We start from the raw sequence: 20786 nt of genomic DNA on the forward strand, positions 1-20786 counted from the left end.
CACATACAGTATTTCTGTTTTCTATAGAAAATTTGTATGAAGAACAACATCAAAGATTTTCGCTGCAGCAATGATGTAATTGTATTGCGGTTGCCAAAAAATCTATTGCTTGAAGGTCAAAGGGATGCAGTTTAAAGCGGTCCTCCACCCTAAAGTGGAGTCCCGCTGATCGGAACCCTCCCCCCCTCCGGTGTCACATTTGACACCTTTCAGGGGGGAGGGGGGTGCAGACACCTGTCTAAAGACAGGTATTTGCACCCACTTCCGGCCACACGCTACGGGCGAAAGACGGGCATTCCGTCACATCCCGTCTGTCGCCCGTTGTGTGCTGGGAACACTCGGCTCCCAGCACACAGCGTGTGAGCCAATCGGCGGGCGCAGCGCGACTCGCGCATGCGCCGTAGGGAACCGGGCAGTGAAGCCGCAGCGCTTCACTTCCTGGTTCCCTCACCGTGGATGGAGGGGGGAGCAGCAGGGTGACGAGCGATCGGCTCATCCTCTGCTGCGATCACCGCTGGACTCCAGGACAGGTAAGTGTCCTTATATTAAAAGTCAGCAGCTGCAGTATTTGTAGCTGCTAGCTTTTAATATATTGTTTTAGTGGCACATCCGCTTTAAGCACTGAATCAGACACTTGCAATGCCTTATCAAATGTGTTTTAACTTGAATTATTTTGCACATTAACATGGATTTTAACAACCTGTGTCAGGGCAGTGTCAGAAGGCAACCAGGGCATGCACCAAGGCACAGACCCAGGTTGTTGTCAGCTGGTTGCTTGTGCATGTGTTAGCATGTGCCCCCTTGGGGCAACTAAGGCTACTGCAGCCAAGTTACTTGTACACTTTTCCAACCGGTGGTCAGGTCTGTTCTCACTTTTTCTGACAACAGACTCTAGCATTTTGAGAAAGTAATACTCCACCAGTCTATTTCGCATCTTCACTGAACACTTGACATGTTGGGCCAGATTCACAAAGAGATACGACGGTGTATCTCCTGATACACCGTCGTATCGCTGAGTTAGGCCGGTCGTATCTATGCGACTGATTCATAGAATCAGTTACGCATAGATATGCCTAAGATCCGACAGGTGTAACTGTGTTACACCGTCGGATCTTAACTGCAATTTAAAAATGGCCCCTGGGGGCGTTCTCGCTGATTTACGCTGAGAAATATGTAAATCAGCGAGATACGCCAATTCACGGACGTACGCGGGCCCGACGCAGTGTTGTTACAATGTTTACGTAAGCGTATTCCCGGCGAATACTTACCCCTGCTTCTATGAGGCGCAGCCAATGTTAAGTATAGCCATCGTTCCCGCGTCAATTTTTTTTTTTTACGTCGTTTGCGTACGCCGATTCTCAAACGCGCTCGTCGCAAGTTACGCTCACGCCGAAACCAATGACGTCCTAGCGACGTCATTGGGAGCAATGTACATCGGGAAAATTCGCGGACAGCACATGCGCATTTAAATTGGCGCGGGGACGTGCCTGATTTAAATAGTACACTCCCCTAGCCGCGGAATTTGAATTCCGCCGGGGGATTTACGTTATGTCCATGGGGACACAGGGAAGCCACCATACTTCTCTTCACAAGGCTGAGCAAACCAGTACCCCAGGCTTGGACCATAGGCTAGACTTGTACTGTAGGAGGCTTCAGTATGGAGACCTGGCCTCTAAGTGGGGAGCATGAAGTACTAACTGTTCCCTCACCACCAAGTTTCCTATCACCTGCCACAATCACCATTTCCCCTGCCGACTGGCTGCTTGTTACGCCTTGTTACACCTTTGTTCTCCAACTATAAAGGTTCCCTAGAATGTTCATTTGTAGGCACACAATCTCAAGGTTTAGCTTGGTTACAATGATTACTGCATAGATCCTCTTTTTCTTAACCCAGAGGGTTAAACATGGCTGCTTCCACTCCCAGTTCTTCTAAATACACCACTATAATACATTTGATATATCGCATAAGAAATGCAGACCAGGCAACTCTTCTTGCAACAATTGAATTTAATAAATAAACTCTTTCACATGTTAAGACAACTTCACAGCGAATGGCATCAAATCTTTAGACAACATAGATGCTCTTCTGCTGTAATGAATAATTGGCTTTGCTGTTACAATCTACACTCTGCCATTTCTTGTGGTGCTGTCTATACCTGATTGTATGCACAGTCCTTTTCAATCACAATTCCATGTTGTTAGACCCCCTGGAATGGGTCCCACTGAAGGGTAATTCTCCAAGTAAGTTGTTCTCTACCGCTGAGCATGCCCTCATATGGTATTCCATTTTGGAGAGCAGTCATCCTAAGTATATTATGTCCCGGACAATCACACTCGCCGAGGTATGGGAGGGTTTATCCCACCTATACTTCATGCACGGCATTGCCGAATCACTCCATACCACAGGTCACTGCATGATTTTTAACTTAATTGGAGGGACGCGGAGTTTTATTACACACATGTATTTTTATATTGTTTTACATCTACATTCCTGTATACATACATATATTTACATTGCTGTGATATCTCTTCCCCCAATGAGTAACTAACCACACCATTTGCAGGCATCTGTGCATCTTTGTATTGGAGTTTTTTTTGGTTCTTTTTTAATTTGTGATTGCCTGAAATTTTGATCCCCTCTATATTTATATTAGACAGTTCTCGTATGCATTATCTTTATTCGGTCTATATACACTAATAGTGGAACATTTGTGTTTACTTGAGTACAAACTTACACTTTTTCTAATTTTTTATATTTATCCCAGATATATATACTATCTTTTTCATGACCGATGTTTCAATTGGTTCCACTTCATTTTAATCCGTTTTTTGTTTTTGTGTATACCTATCGGGTTGCATCGTGATCGACCACGGTACATCACTTGACTGGGGACTAGTAGCCCCCTGTGTAGTTAGGCTCATATTTTTGTATCTCCTCACACTGATGCACTTGCACACCGTTGTATTGGGTTTACCATTCTCTATCTTTCACATAAATTACGTTTTTGTATTTAACCCCTAACCCCCCCTTCTTTCTTCCTTTTTTTTTTTTTTTTTTTTGGTACACTCATTATACAACACTTTTTCTGGATTCCTTTTCATTATTATAAACAATAATATTTTTTTCACATTTAATACGTCCACGTTGTCTTAGGACATACCCAGTATGCGTAGGTGTTCACTGTAATGTGATTGGGTTGCGGTGTACCCACACACTACCCATGTGTTTTGTCCCCCTTCTTGTCTATTTTTAACATACGATATTACTTTAGTTTTACATTCAATTTTCAGTTTCCAGAGCCATTCTAGTGCTTGCAACGCACTAGCTATATGCATACAATTCTACACACTTACGCACTATAGTGCGTTCCAGCTCTACACTCAACATGCATGAACTAGTATACATATCTATATATTTATGCATTATAGTTCGTTCTATATATGCTTATTGGTTCTTGGTTTGGAGACTGTTCACTTCTGATAGGTATGGTTGATGGACAAACATCAAGATATCACATATATTTCGGTTTTAATCACACTTCTATTCACTTCATGGGTTTGTTCACTGTTCACATATATATTTATGATAGAGCATATAGCCTGACATATATATCTCTATATATACACATGCCTATGTTATTTTTAGATCACTACACATATAATGTTTATGTTTATGTACTATGCACAACTTTTTATTGTATAGGGTTTTTCTGTTTTACATGATGATTGTGTTATGTATATATATATATACTTTTTATTTTCACTCTATATATGCAAAAGAAGTTTTGTGAGGGATCAGAGAATTTGTGTTGATTAAGGTGTGTTCACACATATGTGTTTTAGTATGCACAGGTGAGCTGTGGCTCCCATCTGGTGAGGGGGGGGGGGGAGTCTCCTAATTACAGATTCCTCCCGGCCACTTGGTGATGGGAGTCACATGCTCACCTCTATTTCCTATATATAGGTTAAACAGTCCAGTTTGCACACTAGCCATGATTAAGCACTAGCTCAGTGCGAAACGCATCGGCTATCTACCTGTTCCTTTGTTGCACCTTGTGAAGTGATGTACTTGCTGTGTTGTTTTGAATAAAAGACAACCGTTTCGTCATTGGAGTGCGGCTATCCATCCTCTTTCTTCGTATCTTAAGTTGTTCACATCATGCAGACAGGTCCTCTCACAACCCTTCTCACCCTGGACAGTTACCAAGAGACTGCACTTCTCCTGTATTTATGCCCACCAGAAGGGAGTAACATGTACACAGAGGAAGAAAATTACACCTTACAGTACCAACCAGAACTTGAAGTTACAGAACACAAAAAATACAATACATCAATAAAACAATAAAACACAATAAAGTAGGGCACCTACCTACTACCTGCCCACACACACACACATTTGCACAAACATTGTAATTCACATGCGCACATCAATCCACGTGGGCATATTGCATAGATGTCAGTAGCATTGGCACACATGACTAATTCTAACTTGCTGCCAGATGGCCTATTTTAGGAAGACCTGAACTGGGAAGTTGCTAGATAGTATTCAGCTAAAAAATAGCAACTTGAACCATGAACCCGTAAAAGAGATCTGATTCCCAGTTATGGACTCATGCTATTTACTGGCCACAGCTTGATTCTTTCTTGTCCACAGATTCAACCTGTGGATTCCAGGTTCAACCTCAGCTAGACCCTGTCTACTTTGCTGACCTTCTGGTGTGACCTTGGCTTGTCTGCTGTCTTCGACTCAAACCTGCCTGCTGTCTGTTCCCTCAGCTACTGACCAAACCATGATTCCTCCTGCACAAGCACCTTACAGCCAAGCCTGCCTTCAGAAGGAAGATTCTATGACCCGGACTCCTGGCAGCACCCATGCCACTCTTTGCTCTCTCACTCACTGTGCTACACTCCAGGGGGGTCTTGAAGAGAGTTGTGTAGCACTACCCCCGTAGGAGCTGCTGGATTCGATTTGGGTCTGCCGTTACCTAACTGTTCACCGTATCAGAACTAGGAGTCTTTATTGGAAAATAAGTCCACAGATATATGCACCAAGCACTTAGTCTTGTTCTTTTCCAATTCTTTTATTAAACAACTTGCGGCAATAGAGGCACTGAGTCACCTAGGCTTGTCTAGGTGACTAGTTAGCTTACGGTGTAATTAGATTACTGTTTATGTTTATGTTGGCTATTCCTTAGCTATGTTATTTGTTTGCATAACGTGATCAAGCTCCTATCTGATTTTGTGTTGTAAATATATTCTGTGTGAGTTTACAATAAAGTAAGTTCCAGTTTGCACCTAAGCTAATATTGTCTAGTTCTTGGGTGCAATATTCAGCTAGAATACCTGGTTCCAGTTTCCAGATAGAGGAAGCTGTATACTGACAGAAGCACCCAAGAGGGGTGCCAAGCAATCCGTCACAACTCATATCAAGTTTTTACTGCTGTCTGCGTCACCACTAGACAGATTCCCCCTCTCTGTTTGTCCTGGTGACAATTTCTACAAAGGCAAAATGTAATGGGAAATACAGAATTTTAAAGTTGTTTCCAGGGCATGAGGTAATGGTAAATATTCCAGTAAAACAGAAGTAAAGCCAAAGCTTGTTTGGCTGTACTTCTCCTGTGGATGACAGGAATGCAGTTTGTTTTGCACTCCAGTGACCCATTTTCAGCAAGTCCGCTGATGGGCTGAAGTCCGCTCTCTGCTGATGTCAGAGTCGGTCAAGGTTTGGGTGTCATCACGACCATAAAGTCGAGATTCGCCCACATGCCTGGACAGACACCTGTCTCAGCCTCTCAGCGAGCCACTGAGAGGCTGAGCCAGCAACTCCCACCTCTCCTCAGCCCAGCGCTCCAGTGAGCAAGGAGGGGGTAGAGCAGAGAACTGTGACTGACAGCAGCTCTGTTCACGGAGCTGTGAATCACCCGTTGTTGAATCGCTGGGTTCTCAGTGTTAGAGGTGCTGGCAGACTGATGCTGCATCCACCTAGGTAAGTATGATTTTACACAAAAAAAATACTGTGCAATGAGGGAAAAAAAGTATTTGATCCCCTGCTGATTTTGTAAGTTTGTCCACTGACAAAGAAATTATCAGTCTATAATAATGGTAGGTTTAGTTTAACAGTGAGAGACAGAATAACAACATAAAAATACAGAAAAATGCATTTCAAAAAAGTTACAAATTGATTTGCATTTTAACCTCCCTGGCAGTATGATTATGTCTGAAATTTTGTACCAAAAGCGGTACAATTTTTTGCATGAAAATTTGGCATTTTATATTGTAGGCCTCTAATTCTTAGGAATAACTCACTTAAATCTGTCCAAACAGGAGTCTAGTAGACATCCGGGGTATGATAAAGTTTGAAACACAAAATCATAAATTATAATATAATAAATAACTATAAATAATTATAACAAATAATAATGTAATTATAATAAAAATTATACAATAATGAAATTAAATCAAAAACACTTCAATTTGTTTAGTTGCAGAATTGTCACTGTCATTATTTTTATTGTTTGGTGACGAATTTCCCCACAAATCGCTATCGCTCAATTTTGCAAGTGATTCTAATTTATTATCGTTGTTTTCTAGCTGGTCTTAAAGCACTTTTGATGTAAAGAGACACTTTTTGGTTGCTATGGACAATCTCCAGTTTCCAGGCAGAAAGAACAGTTTTTATTATATAAAACTGGATGCAGAACACTGGACAGACCCCTAGGGACAAAGGGGATGTGTAATTGTTTCATACAGTACTGTAATCTGTAAGATTACAGTATACTGTATGTGTATTGTGTTTTTCACTTTTTGAATTTGGCGCCGAACTCCGCCCCTGTGCGTCGTAACATCGCAGGGAACGGAGCTCGGCGGCACTGTGAATCGAGCGAGGAGACACAGCGCAGGAGCCCGCACACACAGCGGGGACACATCGCAGGATCCAAGGACAAGGTAAGTAACTTCCCCCTGTATCCTGCAATGCAATCCCGAGTCTGGTTCGGGGATACCGCTTTTGGTATAAAAAATTCACCCCGAGCCAGACTCAGGAATATCGCTAAGGAGGTTAATGAGTGAAATAAGTATATGACCCCTTCACAAAACATGACTTAGTACTTGGTGGCAAAACCCTTGTTGGCAATCACAGAGGTCAGATGTTTCTTGTGGTTGGCCACCAGGTTTGCACACATCTCAGGAGGGGTTTTGTCAAACTCCCCTTTGCAGATCCTCTCCAAGTCATTAAGGTTTCAAGGCTGAGATTTTGTAACTTGAAACTTTAGCTCCCTCCACATATTTTCTATGTGATTAAGGTCTGGAGACCACTTCAGGACCTTAATGTGCTTGTTCTTGAGCCACTCCTTTGTTGCCCTGGCCATGTGTTGTGGGTTATTGTCATGATGGAATACCCATCCACGACTCATTTTCAATGCCCTGGCTGAGAGAAGGAGGTTCTCACCCAAGATTTGACGGAACATGGCCCCATCCATCGTCCCTTTGATGCAGTGAATTTGTCCTGTCCCCTAAAGCATAATATGTAGTGAGTTGTGAGGCATAGTGGGTGCAAAGATGGTAAAACATGACTTAGTAGTTGGTGGCAAAACCAAGCAGCCGGGAGGGGCGTACGACACACGTCCACCCAGGTGGCACAGAATACAGATCATCTGATATCACCCGAATAGGCTCTCCCAGCAGGCTAATGGATTTAAGAAAACCCCTGCCCATTGAATGAGATACCCCATATACCCATAACCTGACCTTGGATTGCCCTTCTCATATCCTGTACCACCAAGTACCTGGCCACCTAGTGGTAGAAGAGAAAAGTGCAACAAGGCTAAACTTAGGGAGGAATCAATAGATCTCTATCAATTGACCAACATAACTATGCTTGGCAAGTGAATTTGTGAGGAGCTCCCTGACTAAACCCCAGGGAGCTACATCTGCATAGAAGCAGTTCACTTTTAGATGGTCAATTTTGTCTTTAAGATGATGAACATGAAGTGTAATTACATACCTTAATTTCTGGTTAGTGTTATAACTATAAAATGCAATTCTGCGTTTACTTATCTGCAGTGAGCATGATTAATACTGTTAGCTGAGTTAACTAACACTGCTACAGAAAAAGAGAAAATACGTCTCATATGGGAGCACAGTTTATGTTCTAAGTGAGCAGCATATATTTTCTGTTTTATTGTATGAGTTTTGAACACCTTTAGCATACAGCTTAAAAATAAATTGGACTAGTGGAGAAAAATCTAAAAGGCAGCAGTAGCCAAACTAGCATATCAGCAGGAAGCTTGATTATGGCATTTATTAAAATGAACTTTTCTATTTTTGTAAACAAATTGATACCTACATTATCCGCTTCCTCTGCTCTTTTAAAAACATTTCTTCTTTACCGAAATTGTACAATGTACCTGGTGCTGGTATTGATATGCAAATTCTGACTTTTTATCAAGAGTCAAATCCCCTGGCTGCTATTTTATGCAGTCAGTAGTGACTCATGACTTTCACCGGAAGAGAGGTGTGTTTGGCTCGCAAGCTGTGATTGATAACATGGCTTCACCCTCTTTAAGCTGAGCAAACATCAACACAGCTGAACCCAGCAGGGGAATAATAAAGTCTTAGGACAGACTGACGTGGGATGTTTGCCGATAATGCATGCATTGCTAACTTGTTTATAACCTGAATAGATCATCTTTGTCCGTGTTTTCGCAAACTTTGTCAAAGGAATTTTTTTTTATCTATAATTTACATTTTAAATCATTTAAATAATCATCCCATCCAAAATGTAAACATTTCTGCTTGGTAAAAAATGAAGCACTATAATCACCTGTACTTCGCTATACTCTTGCAATGCAACATCTGTGAGCTCTCTTGCCAGTGCCTTCATCTGGTCTTCCCCCGTGCTCAGTATCTTCAGCCATCTTGGGTGGCTCAGGGTCACATAACATTCACATGTGTGTGCATATGTGCAGCTCAGTCCATTCTAAAGAATAGAGATGAGTTTGGGCATCCTCCAAACTCATCTCTATTTGAATTTCTACTTCGGACACTTTTCAGGTTCAATCAGCAGTGGGCTGGGTCATTCCACACAAGCACACCACATACAGTAAGTCCTTACTTACGAACAAGTTCCATTCTGGGAGCTTGTTCGTAAGTCCAACTTGTTCGTAAGTACAAAAAAAATCAGTGCTTGCAGACAAAGGCTGCAAGCACTGATCAGTGTGTTCTGGCGGGTGGGGGGGGGGGGGGGAGTCTCCCTGTCAGAACACAATAGCACAGCTGGGGAGATCGCTGCATTAACATTGCTTTAGTTAGTACAGCAATCTGTCAGTTTTTTTTGTGCAAAAAAATGTGCAACTTGAAGATTCGTATATAGGGGACTTACTGTAAACACAGGGGTCAGTGCTCTTATATGGACACATGCTCATATTTAGCCAATTACATTGACAAACTGTGGGCATGTGTATAAGGGGCACTGACAATGCCACCATCCTATTCCATTTGTTTCATGTGCATTAGGGTGAGGAATAACCCAGCCCACAGCTGGCTCAACTTCAGTAGAGAACAAAATGGACGTTCAGATAAAGATGAGTTTACAGAATGTCTGTGCTCATCTCTACTAAAGAAGTTTGCAAGCAGACAGGACACGTTTTACTGCAGAAGACTCATAGCATGTCTCTTCCATAGTAAAGGGCTGTCTGCTACCATATTTTTAATGGTAAGTAAAGTTTGACTTTAAAATGTATGCACTTGCAGTAGATCAACTGACAACCCCACAGGCACATCTGCTGAAATGTAACACATTATGACACTAGCAACGCCACCACTGGATGATGAAATGTAGAAGGAGCAAAGAACAGCGGATGACCAGATATGAGAGGTAACCAGAACCATTTCAAGTAAAGTTCAAAATATATAAAAGAAAAATATTCATTATTTTAGTCCAGCTCACCAACTGTCCCAAATTTTCAGGCAAAGTCCCTGATTCAGGCACAGTCCGTGTTTTGAGAAAATCTGAAGCTATTCCTCACCTAAGATTATACAGATGCTACAGCTGTTCCTATTTTAATGTGGAGATTGCTCAGGTAGTTACGATAAGGACAGACCCTCCGATTTCACTGTTTGGCAAGGATCCCAGTAAGACAAAAGGAAATCTCTCAGAACAAAGAAACAAAGGCCCCCTTTCACATTCCGATTGGGTTTTTCAGGCATACTTGATCGGAACCTTCATTCACCTCTAAGGAGCAGGGTGTGTAAACAGACGTGTCCATTTACACCCACCTACATCCAAACAGATCTAATACGGCAAATAGAGACGAATGGTACAGAAGATTGTATCGGATGGCAGTCAGTTGTAAACAAACAGGCGGTCTGTTTACATCCAGCTCCCATAGAGTATATCACGATCTGAGGATTGAGACACCTGGGACTGTAAAACTCCAGGTATAGCGGCAGCAGGAATGACTAAACGGGTATGCCAGGGTGCTGGTCCTACAAGATGCAGGAGCAGTGCTACTGCACGCAAACAAAGGCTTGTCAGAGCTAAAGGATATAAGGAGCCAACAGGTTTCCCCCGAGGCACTTGAGGTGTGGATGTTTCGATGCAAGGCAGCCCTCAGGTTGCGGCTCTCCAACACACGCATGCAGGCACAGTGCTAACAAATAGCACACTGGAAGGACTCAGTACACACTGAATACAAGGTACCAAGGAAAGACTATGGCAGCAAGCTAAGAAGAGACACTGGAGGGGGGGGGGGGAGCAGGAAACAAGCATGAAACACAGGAGAGTGGGAGAAGCTGTGCAAAAGTGTAGACAGAGATGGACACACCAAGTAGGAATGAGGGGAAGGAGGCAAAATGAAGAAACAATGCTGTGGAAAGCACCCACAGAAACAGAAAACAAAGGGATACACAGACAGACACCTAAGAGCCCATTCACACAGGGGCAGCACGATTTTGGGGGTGACTCGGCAAGGCGACCTGAAGTCGACTTCAGAGGCGACTTGCAAAATGACTTCTGTATAGAAGTCAATACAAGTCGCCCCGAGTCGCCCCGAGTCGCCCCCAAAGTCGTACAAGAACCTTTTTCTAAGTCGGAGGGACTTGCGTCGCTCCTATTAGAACGGTTCTATTCAATAGAGCAGGACGCAAATTGTCAGGCGGCTGTCGCCCCTGACGAGTCGCCCCTGTGTGAATGGGCTCTTAGGGAATAAGAGCACAGCAAGAAAACACTAAGAACAGCGACAAGACTAATTAAACACACAGGGGCAGATCCACATACATAGACGGCGCAGATGTAAGATACGCTACGCCGCTGTAACTTACCTGGCTTTGGTTTGAATCCTCAACGAATTTGCGCCGTAAGTTACGACGGCGTAGTGTATCTCTCGTGGCGGAATTCAAATTGGGCGGGTAGGGGGCGTGTTTCATTTAAATGAAGTGCGTCCCCGCGCCGAACGAACTGCGCATGTGCCATCCGTAAAAACTCCCAGGGTGCATTGCTCCAAATGACATCGCAAGGACGTCATTGTTTTCAACGTGAAAGTAAATGGCGTCCAGCCCCATTCACGGACGACTTACGCAAACGACGTAAAATTTTTAAAATTAGACGCGGGAACAACGGCCATACTTAACATTGAGTACGCCACCATATAGCAGCTTTAATTATACGCGGGAAAAAGCCGAACGGAAACGACGTAAAAAAATGCGACGGCCGGTCGTACGTTCGTTGATGGTCGGAAATAGCTAATTTGCATACTCAACGCGGATTACGACGTGAACGCCACCTAGCGGACGCCGAAAAATTGCATCTAAGATCCGACGGCATACGAAGACGTACGCTTGTCGGATCTAACACAGATGCCGTGGTATCTTGTCTTGTGGATACCAAAACAAAGATACGACGCGCAAAATTCGAAATTACGTGGCGTATCTTGATACGCCGCGTAATTTCTTTGAGGATCTGCCCCACAGAATACAAGTGTACTGAAGGAACAGCAAACGCCAGAGCAATAGGGAGGTCCACCTTCAGTGTGGAGACGCGTTGCTTGAACACTAACCCACAGGTGCAAAAACGTAATAATATCTAGGTTCAGGGTGGGTTTGCAGGAACCAGAGCAGCTCGAACCCAGCGCTGGATAAACAGAGCAGACACGGACCTGTCATCTCTCTGCTGAGCAGGGATCAGTGGACAGATCCCCTGCTGAGCAAGCAGATCACAGCCACAGTCTGCCCCATGTAAGTGGGGATTTACTATTGTGTAATAAAAGTTTGCCTCAATGTCTAAATCCCTAAAATGTATATAGTTGACCCTGAGAGGTTGTTAATTTCTCATCAAAATTGGATTTTTTTTATTTTTATCTTTTTTTATTTTTTTTAAGTTGTTTTTTATTATGATTTTCAAGGTAAAAAAAAACCAATACAATACAGAGCCTATTGGGCATACCCAGGCTCGGTCACACACAAACTAAAATAATAATAAACAACATAAACTACTGTACGCTCAACCACCTGTGCAGATTATCTAGAGTATTCTTCTATTTCCACAGATACTCCACATAGCTTATTGTAATTATTTACGAAATAAAAGTACACGTTACATATACACATTCACATTCCCCCCTCTCCCCATAACTATTGACCAAGCAACCCAAGGAAGCCTACAAGTTCAGAGATGCCACTTGAGCCGCTACAGGTAATTAATAGAGCATTACTAACTCGTCCATCGAGTCTGCATTAGTAGACAGGGATTCCGTCCAGATGTCCCATATTTTATGGAATTTCTTAGCACAGCCACGTGACAGGTAAGTATCCTCTGCGCATTTTCCCGTCCGGCGTAGCGTATCTCAGATACACTACGCCGCCGTAACTTTCAGCGTATTTTCCGTATCCTGAAAGAATTTGCGCCGTAAGTTACGGCGGCGTAGTGTAACTGTGTCGGCGTAAGGGCGTGCAATTAAAATGGATGAGATGGGGGCGTGTTTTATGTCTATACGTCTTGACCCGGCGTAAATTATGTTTTTTCTGAACGGCGCATGCGCCGTCCGTGGGGGTATCCCAGTGCGCATGCTCCAAATTAACCCGCATGAAGCCAATGCTTTCGACGTGAACGTCATTCTACACAAAGCCCTATTTGCGAACGTTTTACGCAAATGACGTACACAACGGAAAATTTGACGCTGGCCCGACTTCCATACTTAACATTGGCTACGCCTCATATAGCAGGGGTAACGTTACGCCGAAAAAAGCCTTACGGAAACGACGGAAAAAAATGCGCCGGCCGGACGTACGTTTGTGGATCGCCGTATCTAGCTAATTTGCATACTCAACGCGGAAATCGACGGAAACGCCACCTTGCGGCCAGCGTAAATATGCACCTTAGATCCGACGGCGTACTAAGACGTACGCCAGTCGGATCTAGCCCAGCTTCAGGCGTATCTTGTTTTGTGGATACAAAACAAAGATACGCCGGAGCAACCTAGAAGTTACGCGGTGTATCAATAGATACGCCAGCGTAACTGCTTCGTGGATCTGGCCCTCAGTATTCGGTATCAGCGAGTACTTACCGAAAATATTGATACTCCTACTCGTCCATAAAAAAAAACAGTATTGGTGCAGAGTGACAATGATCGATCGCTCGTCTTCTGCTGCCGACATTGCTGGACTCCAGGACAGGTAAGTGTCCTAATATTAATAGTCAGCAGCTGCTGTATTTGTAGCTGCTGGCTTTTAATATTGTTTGAATGGCGGAGCTCCACTTTAATGTATTCTATGCATTAGAATAAAAAAACCTTCTGTGTGTAGCAGCCTCCCCAGCAACCCATAATTACTTACCTGAGCTCTATCGCTTTCCAGCGATGTCCACAAGTGTCTTAGACATCCGGGACTCTCCTCTTGTATAGTGGCAGAGCCAAGTTCACTAACCTCTTCCAAAAATTTGTTGAGGATGCGGACAAAGCCTTCCATCGGAGTACTACAGACTTACAGGCATAATAAAGTAATAATCCTAGTAGGGTTCTGCTTGCCCGGCGAGGGGCCAGCTGTTCTACAAGTCCCAACAGACATACCTCCACTGACAATATGCACAGGAATGGTGGTGACAGTCAAAATAAAAGTGGTGACCTCAGCCCAAAAGACCTTAATCTGAGGACAGTTCCAAAAAATATGACTGAAATCCGCTGAGAGCAAAATTGGATTTACATTTCAAATGATACCCCAGGAAACACATAGGAATAATTGTGTAAGTAGAGCCGGAATCATTTTGGCAGATTCTTAGATCATTTTATTAGATTCCAGCTTAAAATGTCATTAAAGGCAAAACTTATTTTTTGGTTAAAGTATGGAAGGGTTATAAATCCTATTATTATTTGTTGTCTGTCCCATTGCAGAGTTTACCCTTCACTTCCTGTCCCATAACCATAACAAGAAGTGAGAGGTGATCCCCCAAAGTAAGGGAATCCTAGGGTGTCACAAGGGTCACCAGAACTAGTGTCCTCGTTGGAAGATTTCTCCTTTATTCCTGTTCTGATGTCAACCTAAAATGTGTGATTTTCCTTTCATTTCACTTTTGATGATAATGGTAAACCAGACAAATGGAGAGGGTGAATTTCCCTAAAGGGGCACATACAGCAATAAAAACTGACAAGAGTTCTAATCCCTCTCCACTCTATCCAAAACTAACAATAAAATATTGACTGTAATGACATTTTAACTATATCCCCTTGGCTTTCAAAGCAAAGCGGTGTCAGCATTAGGAACTGTTTGTAATATTTGCTATATATATTTACAGTATAAATATACATAATAGTAATGGGCTAAAATCCTACTGCAAAGATTTGCATGTGATTTGAACAGGAATGCAGTGACTTCAGCCTGGGTTCACACAGGAGCGGTGTGGGAAACACCATGTCATTCGGATAGGAATCGCACTGCATTCCTGTTCAACTCACATGCGATTCTTTGCAGTGCAATTTGATCTTATTAATTTTGTATGGGTTCAAATAGCACTGCAAAGGTATCGGTTTTAGGTATTGGAGCATTTGCAAGAGTACTTGCTTAGTATCGGCACCAATACTGGTATTGGTGCAACCCTAATATATATACTGTATGTATGTGTGTGTGTGTGTGTGTGTATATATATATATATATATATATACTGTATGCATACATAGTGCTGAAATGTATTTATACATACAATTACATACAATTATATATTACTAAAACAGGCATCACAGTCTACATCACAGTCACAATCTAAAACTTCACCAAAATGTTGACACCCTATACATACCAATTTGGTAAACCATACACAAGAGGATGTTGACCAGGAGACCAAAGACAACTTCAACTACTGAGACAGTAAAAAAACAGAAAGTATACAGTAAAGGCGGCCATACACGGTTCGAATTTCGAAAGAATTTACTTTCAAAAATCGTATCAAAGAATCTTCGTACAAATTTTGCACCGTTAGTGGGCTGCAGCAACAGCCGATTTTGGTGCGGCAAACAAATTTGAGAAATCCGACATGTTTGACATTTTTTGAAAAACAAAAGATTTTCTGATCAATGATGGGAGAATCGTGCGAGAAATGTAATAGAAAAAAAACGCGCATGTGCAAGAAAAGAATATTCCCAGAGAGAAACGAATATTCCCGGAGAGAAACGAATATTCCCGGCAACATGAAGGTTTGGTCGGCCGAATTTCGAAAATCAATGGTGGAATCATCGGATCACAAAAAAAAAAAAACGTTCTGATTTTGAAAAGAAAATTTGTTCGAAATTCGCCCGTGTAAGGCCTGCTTTAGTAAAGTGTGACAAAAATATTAACTGAGAGAAAAGATTAATCAAAACTCAAATAGAAGATGTAAGAAAAAGTGTTAATTTTATCTTAAAAAATTGAAAGTTTTTTGGGGTACATAGACCCTTTCCTTGAAAAAACATTTTTAAACAGTCTATCCAAACCGTCAATGCATGTCAATGCATTCTTCAATACAAGTTCTTTATTGCACCCATCTGTGTGAATTATTGTCATCATGCCACACTGCACCTCACCTACACACATGGTTGCATGGCACCACCATTCAGCAGAACGAGTCATGATCAGCTGAAAGTACTGCCCATTGTATGCAAAGTTAGGGATCATTTTTGCTGCAGCAATGGACTTTTTCCATCAGTAATTCCGACAGTGTGTATGCCCATCACAGTTTTTCTATCGGATATTCTGAGAAATTTCGTTGGAGTTTACATAGAGAACATGTTCTCTTTTCCTCCAATGGAATTTCTTTGGAATTCCAATGTGAGTTGGTCAGAGTAAAGCCCGATCATGGGTACAGGGCATAACTCTCTGAAATATCAGCTAAGGGTGGACTAAACCTTAAAGGTTCTGTAACAGAATGACCCGTGACAAACAGAGACTTTGGAAGGATGAGGGGTACTCCTGTGCCAGCGTCACTAATCACTCTTGTGTCTAGGGCAGGGGTGGGCAATCTCGGCCCTCCAGCTGTGGTGAAACTGCAATTCCCATCATGCCTCTGCCTCTAGGAGTCATGCCTGTTATTGTCAGGGTCTTGCAATGTCTCATGGGACTTGTAGTTTCAAAACAGCTGGAGGGCCGAGTTTGCCCTCGCCTGGTCTAGGGTCACCCTGTGTCCCTTTTGGGCATAGGGTGACTGAGAAATATTAATTAGAAATTACATGAGATGGGACATTACTGATAGTTCATATTGCAGGATCTTGAGATATAGCAAGTTGTAGGTTAATGTTGACCCAACTGGTCAATAGTGATTCATCCTCTGTGTAGACTGTTGACATGCTAATTGAGTCTGCTTCTGAAAGACCTCTCATTGTGTGATGCTGCTTTGTGTGAATTCTATTGATATAAGATGTGGAATGGAACTTGTCAAGCTGTATGCGGAGACAGAACGACTGTCTAAGATGTGGAATGTGACTTCTCAGGTGTAGTAATTAGGTCATGTTAAAAATGTCAGCCCGGCGCCGAAATGTCTGGATACTGATTAGTAATTAGCCCATCTGAAGATGTATTGAAGCCCCAGTGTGTGATGGGGGGGGGGTGGAGAGTCTCTTTGTTCCTTTAATGCTTGAACTGTATAAAACCCTGAGAGTGCACCATTAAAGATGTCTTTCATTTGAAACCAGAACCCAGAGCTGTGTGTCTCGGTTATTCTGGGAAATGGGATGGATCGGGTCCTGTTGGTTGGAGTGTCAGATAAGCTGTTGTGGTTGATGGATGGGATATCGTAAACAGTTGTGACCGTTACAGGTTCAATCACTGAAATGATACAGCTAACCATGTTCCATTTGGTCAACTAGTAACTGCAAAGTCCTCAGCAAAATCCACTCCTACCTACTGCTAACATGATATTTTCTAAAGAGTAGGCTTTTTGGGAGAAATGTTTAACAGTCAGCAAAACGGTGTTCACTTTCACGTGACTAGAGACAGCAGATGGTAACAGGCAGACATGCTTGCCAACCAGTGGGGTAGTGTGGGTTGCTTGCCATTGACTGGGGCAAGGCAATTATTGCACCTTCTAACCCCTGTTAGCACTCCATGAGTCTCTTCCACCATATACAAGATGTAGCTAGTCCCTATTGACTGAGAAGTATATTAGTAAATAATGATTTGGATTTGGTAAAGTGACACAATTCCTCACCTAGTTCCTGTCATGTTCGACACTCAATACAGTACAGGCAGGTAGTTGGAGGGTGACACAACGTGTATGTCTGCTGGTGCATCCATGGAGAGAGGTGACAGCAACAGCTCCTCCTTTTCCACTCCTTCCTCATTTTTATGACATGGCTCTGACACTTTCCTCCATCATCACCCTGTGCCCAATAGTCGCTGCCTGTCAGACGGGCCGATCGCTATATCCAAGCTGCCACCTAAACCAATAAAGCAAGGAAAGAAATACTGAAGCCCAACCACCCAACACTCTCTTCTGATAATCTTGCCCACTGCTCTAATTTTAATGCAGCTGCTTATACACTGGCTTATACACTGGCTACATCTGGCCAAGGAGGCGCCTTCAGATGACTTTCTGGCTGCGCAGAATTTTTTTCCTTTTCAAATTTTGAGTCCATGGCAACTGACTATGTGGCCCCTCCCATGCGACACCACTTTCACCAGTTACCAATAAACCTGCTTTCATCTTTTCCTGCTTTCATCTTTGCAACAGAAACTGCACCTTGAGCTGTATCCCTAAGAAATGCCAATCTTGTGCTGGAAAAGACAGATTTCTGTTTTGCTTAGCATGAGACAGCTGGGTAGTTAGCTAATTCTAGTTGAAAACTTCTTAAGGGGGAAGCTTTCCATATAATTAGTGCACACGAAATATACAGTATGTGTCATGGGGTTAAAAAATGAAAGCCAAAACTTTATTTTTCATTTGGGGTTTCGGAGTTGGGGAGGGTTATAACCCCCGTCAGTTTTTTTGCCATCTCGTCCCATTGGGGAGATTTCCCTTCAGTTCCTATCCCATCTCTAAAAGAGAGAGGAAATCCATCCAAATTGATGCAATCCCTGGTTGTCACCATAACTAGTGTCTGCTCTACTGCTGCTGTCAGGTGTTTTAATCCCTCTCTACTGTATCTAAATCTATTTAGTAACAGTTTTGAGGGATGTCATTAAGACCCCTTTAGCACTGTGCCGCCCCGAGCATCGGTGGTAAAACAACGCTATTTTCGGATTTGCAGCGCATTTCCGCCGCTAGCAGGGAACTTTTAACCCCCCGCTATCGGCCGAAAAAAGGTTAATACCGGTTGCAAACCGCCGCTACAGCGGCAGTTTGCCAGCGGTATGGCGCTGCCCATGGATTTCAATGGACAGGAGCGCATTAGGAGCGGTGAGTTCACCGCTCCTAATGCGCTCCAAAGAAGCTGCTGGCAGGACTTTTTCTGCCACCCTGCCAGCGCTCAGACTTGCACACTGGAGTGTGAGGAGCAGTTGTTTTAGGGCGCTTTGCAGGCGCTATTTTTAACGCTATAGTGCCTGAGAAACGCCCTCAGTGTGAAAGGGGTCTGGTATACCAGGGTTAGGCCTCGTACACACGATAGGTTAACCAGAGGACAACGGTCTGATGGACCGTTTTCATCGGTCCAAACCGATCGTGTGTGGGCCCCATAGGTTATTTAACCATAGGTTAAAGAGAAAGCCAACTTGCTTTAAATTTAACCTATGGATTCCTAACCGATGGGAAAAAAACGATTGTTAGTAGGCACAACCATCGGTTAAAAATCCATGCAAAGGGTGGACATTATAAGGGAAATACTGATTGGATAGGCTAGAAAATGTGTTCAACCTCTTCTTTCCCTCAAGGTACGACAGTGCCAGATGTGTCTACTCTCCCTTCTTTTTGCCTCCAGCTATTTAGATTTTGTCTGTATGCCTTTGTATGCCCATGGCCAGCTTTACATTTGTCTTTACATCAAATTCCATCATATAATGTCAGAGAAGACAGAAGCAACCATTTGGTTAGTTTGTCTTTTAGTGCTGTTTCCAAATTAATTTGATTTGGTTATAATTATAACTGCTGCAATTCTCTTCAATGTTTACAAAAATCGCAGGTTATTATTCAAATATAACATTTCAAGTGTAATTAAGACCAATGTAATTGCCATATTTACGACATTAATTTGTTGAAATCTGAATTTCAGTTGCTTCTAAAAATAATTTGTGCTAACAGTAAAACAGAAAGATGAATACTCTAAACAAATTAGCATAGCAAGAAATAACAGACAGTTGTGCATACATATTTATAATATTCAATGATCTAGTATTCAAATACCGTAGGATGAACCTGTGATTATGGAAGCAAAATGACAGCTTTATAGAGCAGAGTGAAACAATGTAGAAATTGTGTTTTTAAATGTCAACATAAGGTAGAAACCTCTCTAAGACTAGATTCACACTAGTGCAGTGTGATTTTGATCAGATTTTTCAATGCGATTTTGTAGTACAGCTGCAGCGCAACTGCGATTTGGATACTTTTTTTTAACATTTTCACAACTACAACTGCACCCGTCAGCTTCCAGCTAACAATGATGAACCACCTCTGCTGTCAGCAGGGGATACCCCACTGACAGCAACATGTAAACAAAAGAGCCAGCATTGAAAAAAAAAACTGTGAGGGAACACCCCCCCCCCCCCCCAAAATCCATACCCAGCCCTGAATGAATGAATGAGAAACTTATATAGCGCGACACATGCGCTTGTTGTTCCTGTCTCTTTTGATATCTTCGGCTCTGGTATGGGTTTTAAGAGGAAGCCCTAACATCCATACCAGACCTTTATCCAAGCATACATCCCAGCAGGCAAGGAAAGGGAGGGGACAAGCACCCCCTCCCCCCGAACCATACAGAGCCACATGCCCTCAACATGGGTGGAAACTTTTCCATGGGGAGGAACTGCGCTGGCACAGCATCTTGTCCTCTTGTTGATAAAGAGTAGAGCCAGGGTTGTAGGGGGTAGAGTATCGGAATCAGGAATCCCCCTTAAAGAAAGGGGTCACCAGATCCTAAACCCCCCCCCCCAACACACACACACATATGTGAATGAGAACAGGGTTTAAAGTACTCACTTACCTAAAGTAATAAAAAATTCAAAAGTAAAGAAAAATTCAAGGCAGTTGTCAGACACAATGAACGTAAACCAACACCGGCGACCCGCACCTGTACTGCCATGGATTTTGGGGGGGACCCCACGCCATTTTTTTTGCATGGGGATCCCCTTAGAATCCCTACCAGGCTGAAGGGTCTGGAATGGATTTTGGGGGGATCCCA

Source organism: Rana temporaria, chromosome 5, assembly GCF_905171775.1.
Source record: "Rana temporaria chromosome 5, aRanTem1.1, whole genome shotgun sequence".
Lineage (NCBI taxonomy): Eukaryota > Metazoa > Chordata > Amphibia > Anura > Ranidae > Rana > Rana temporaria.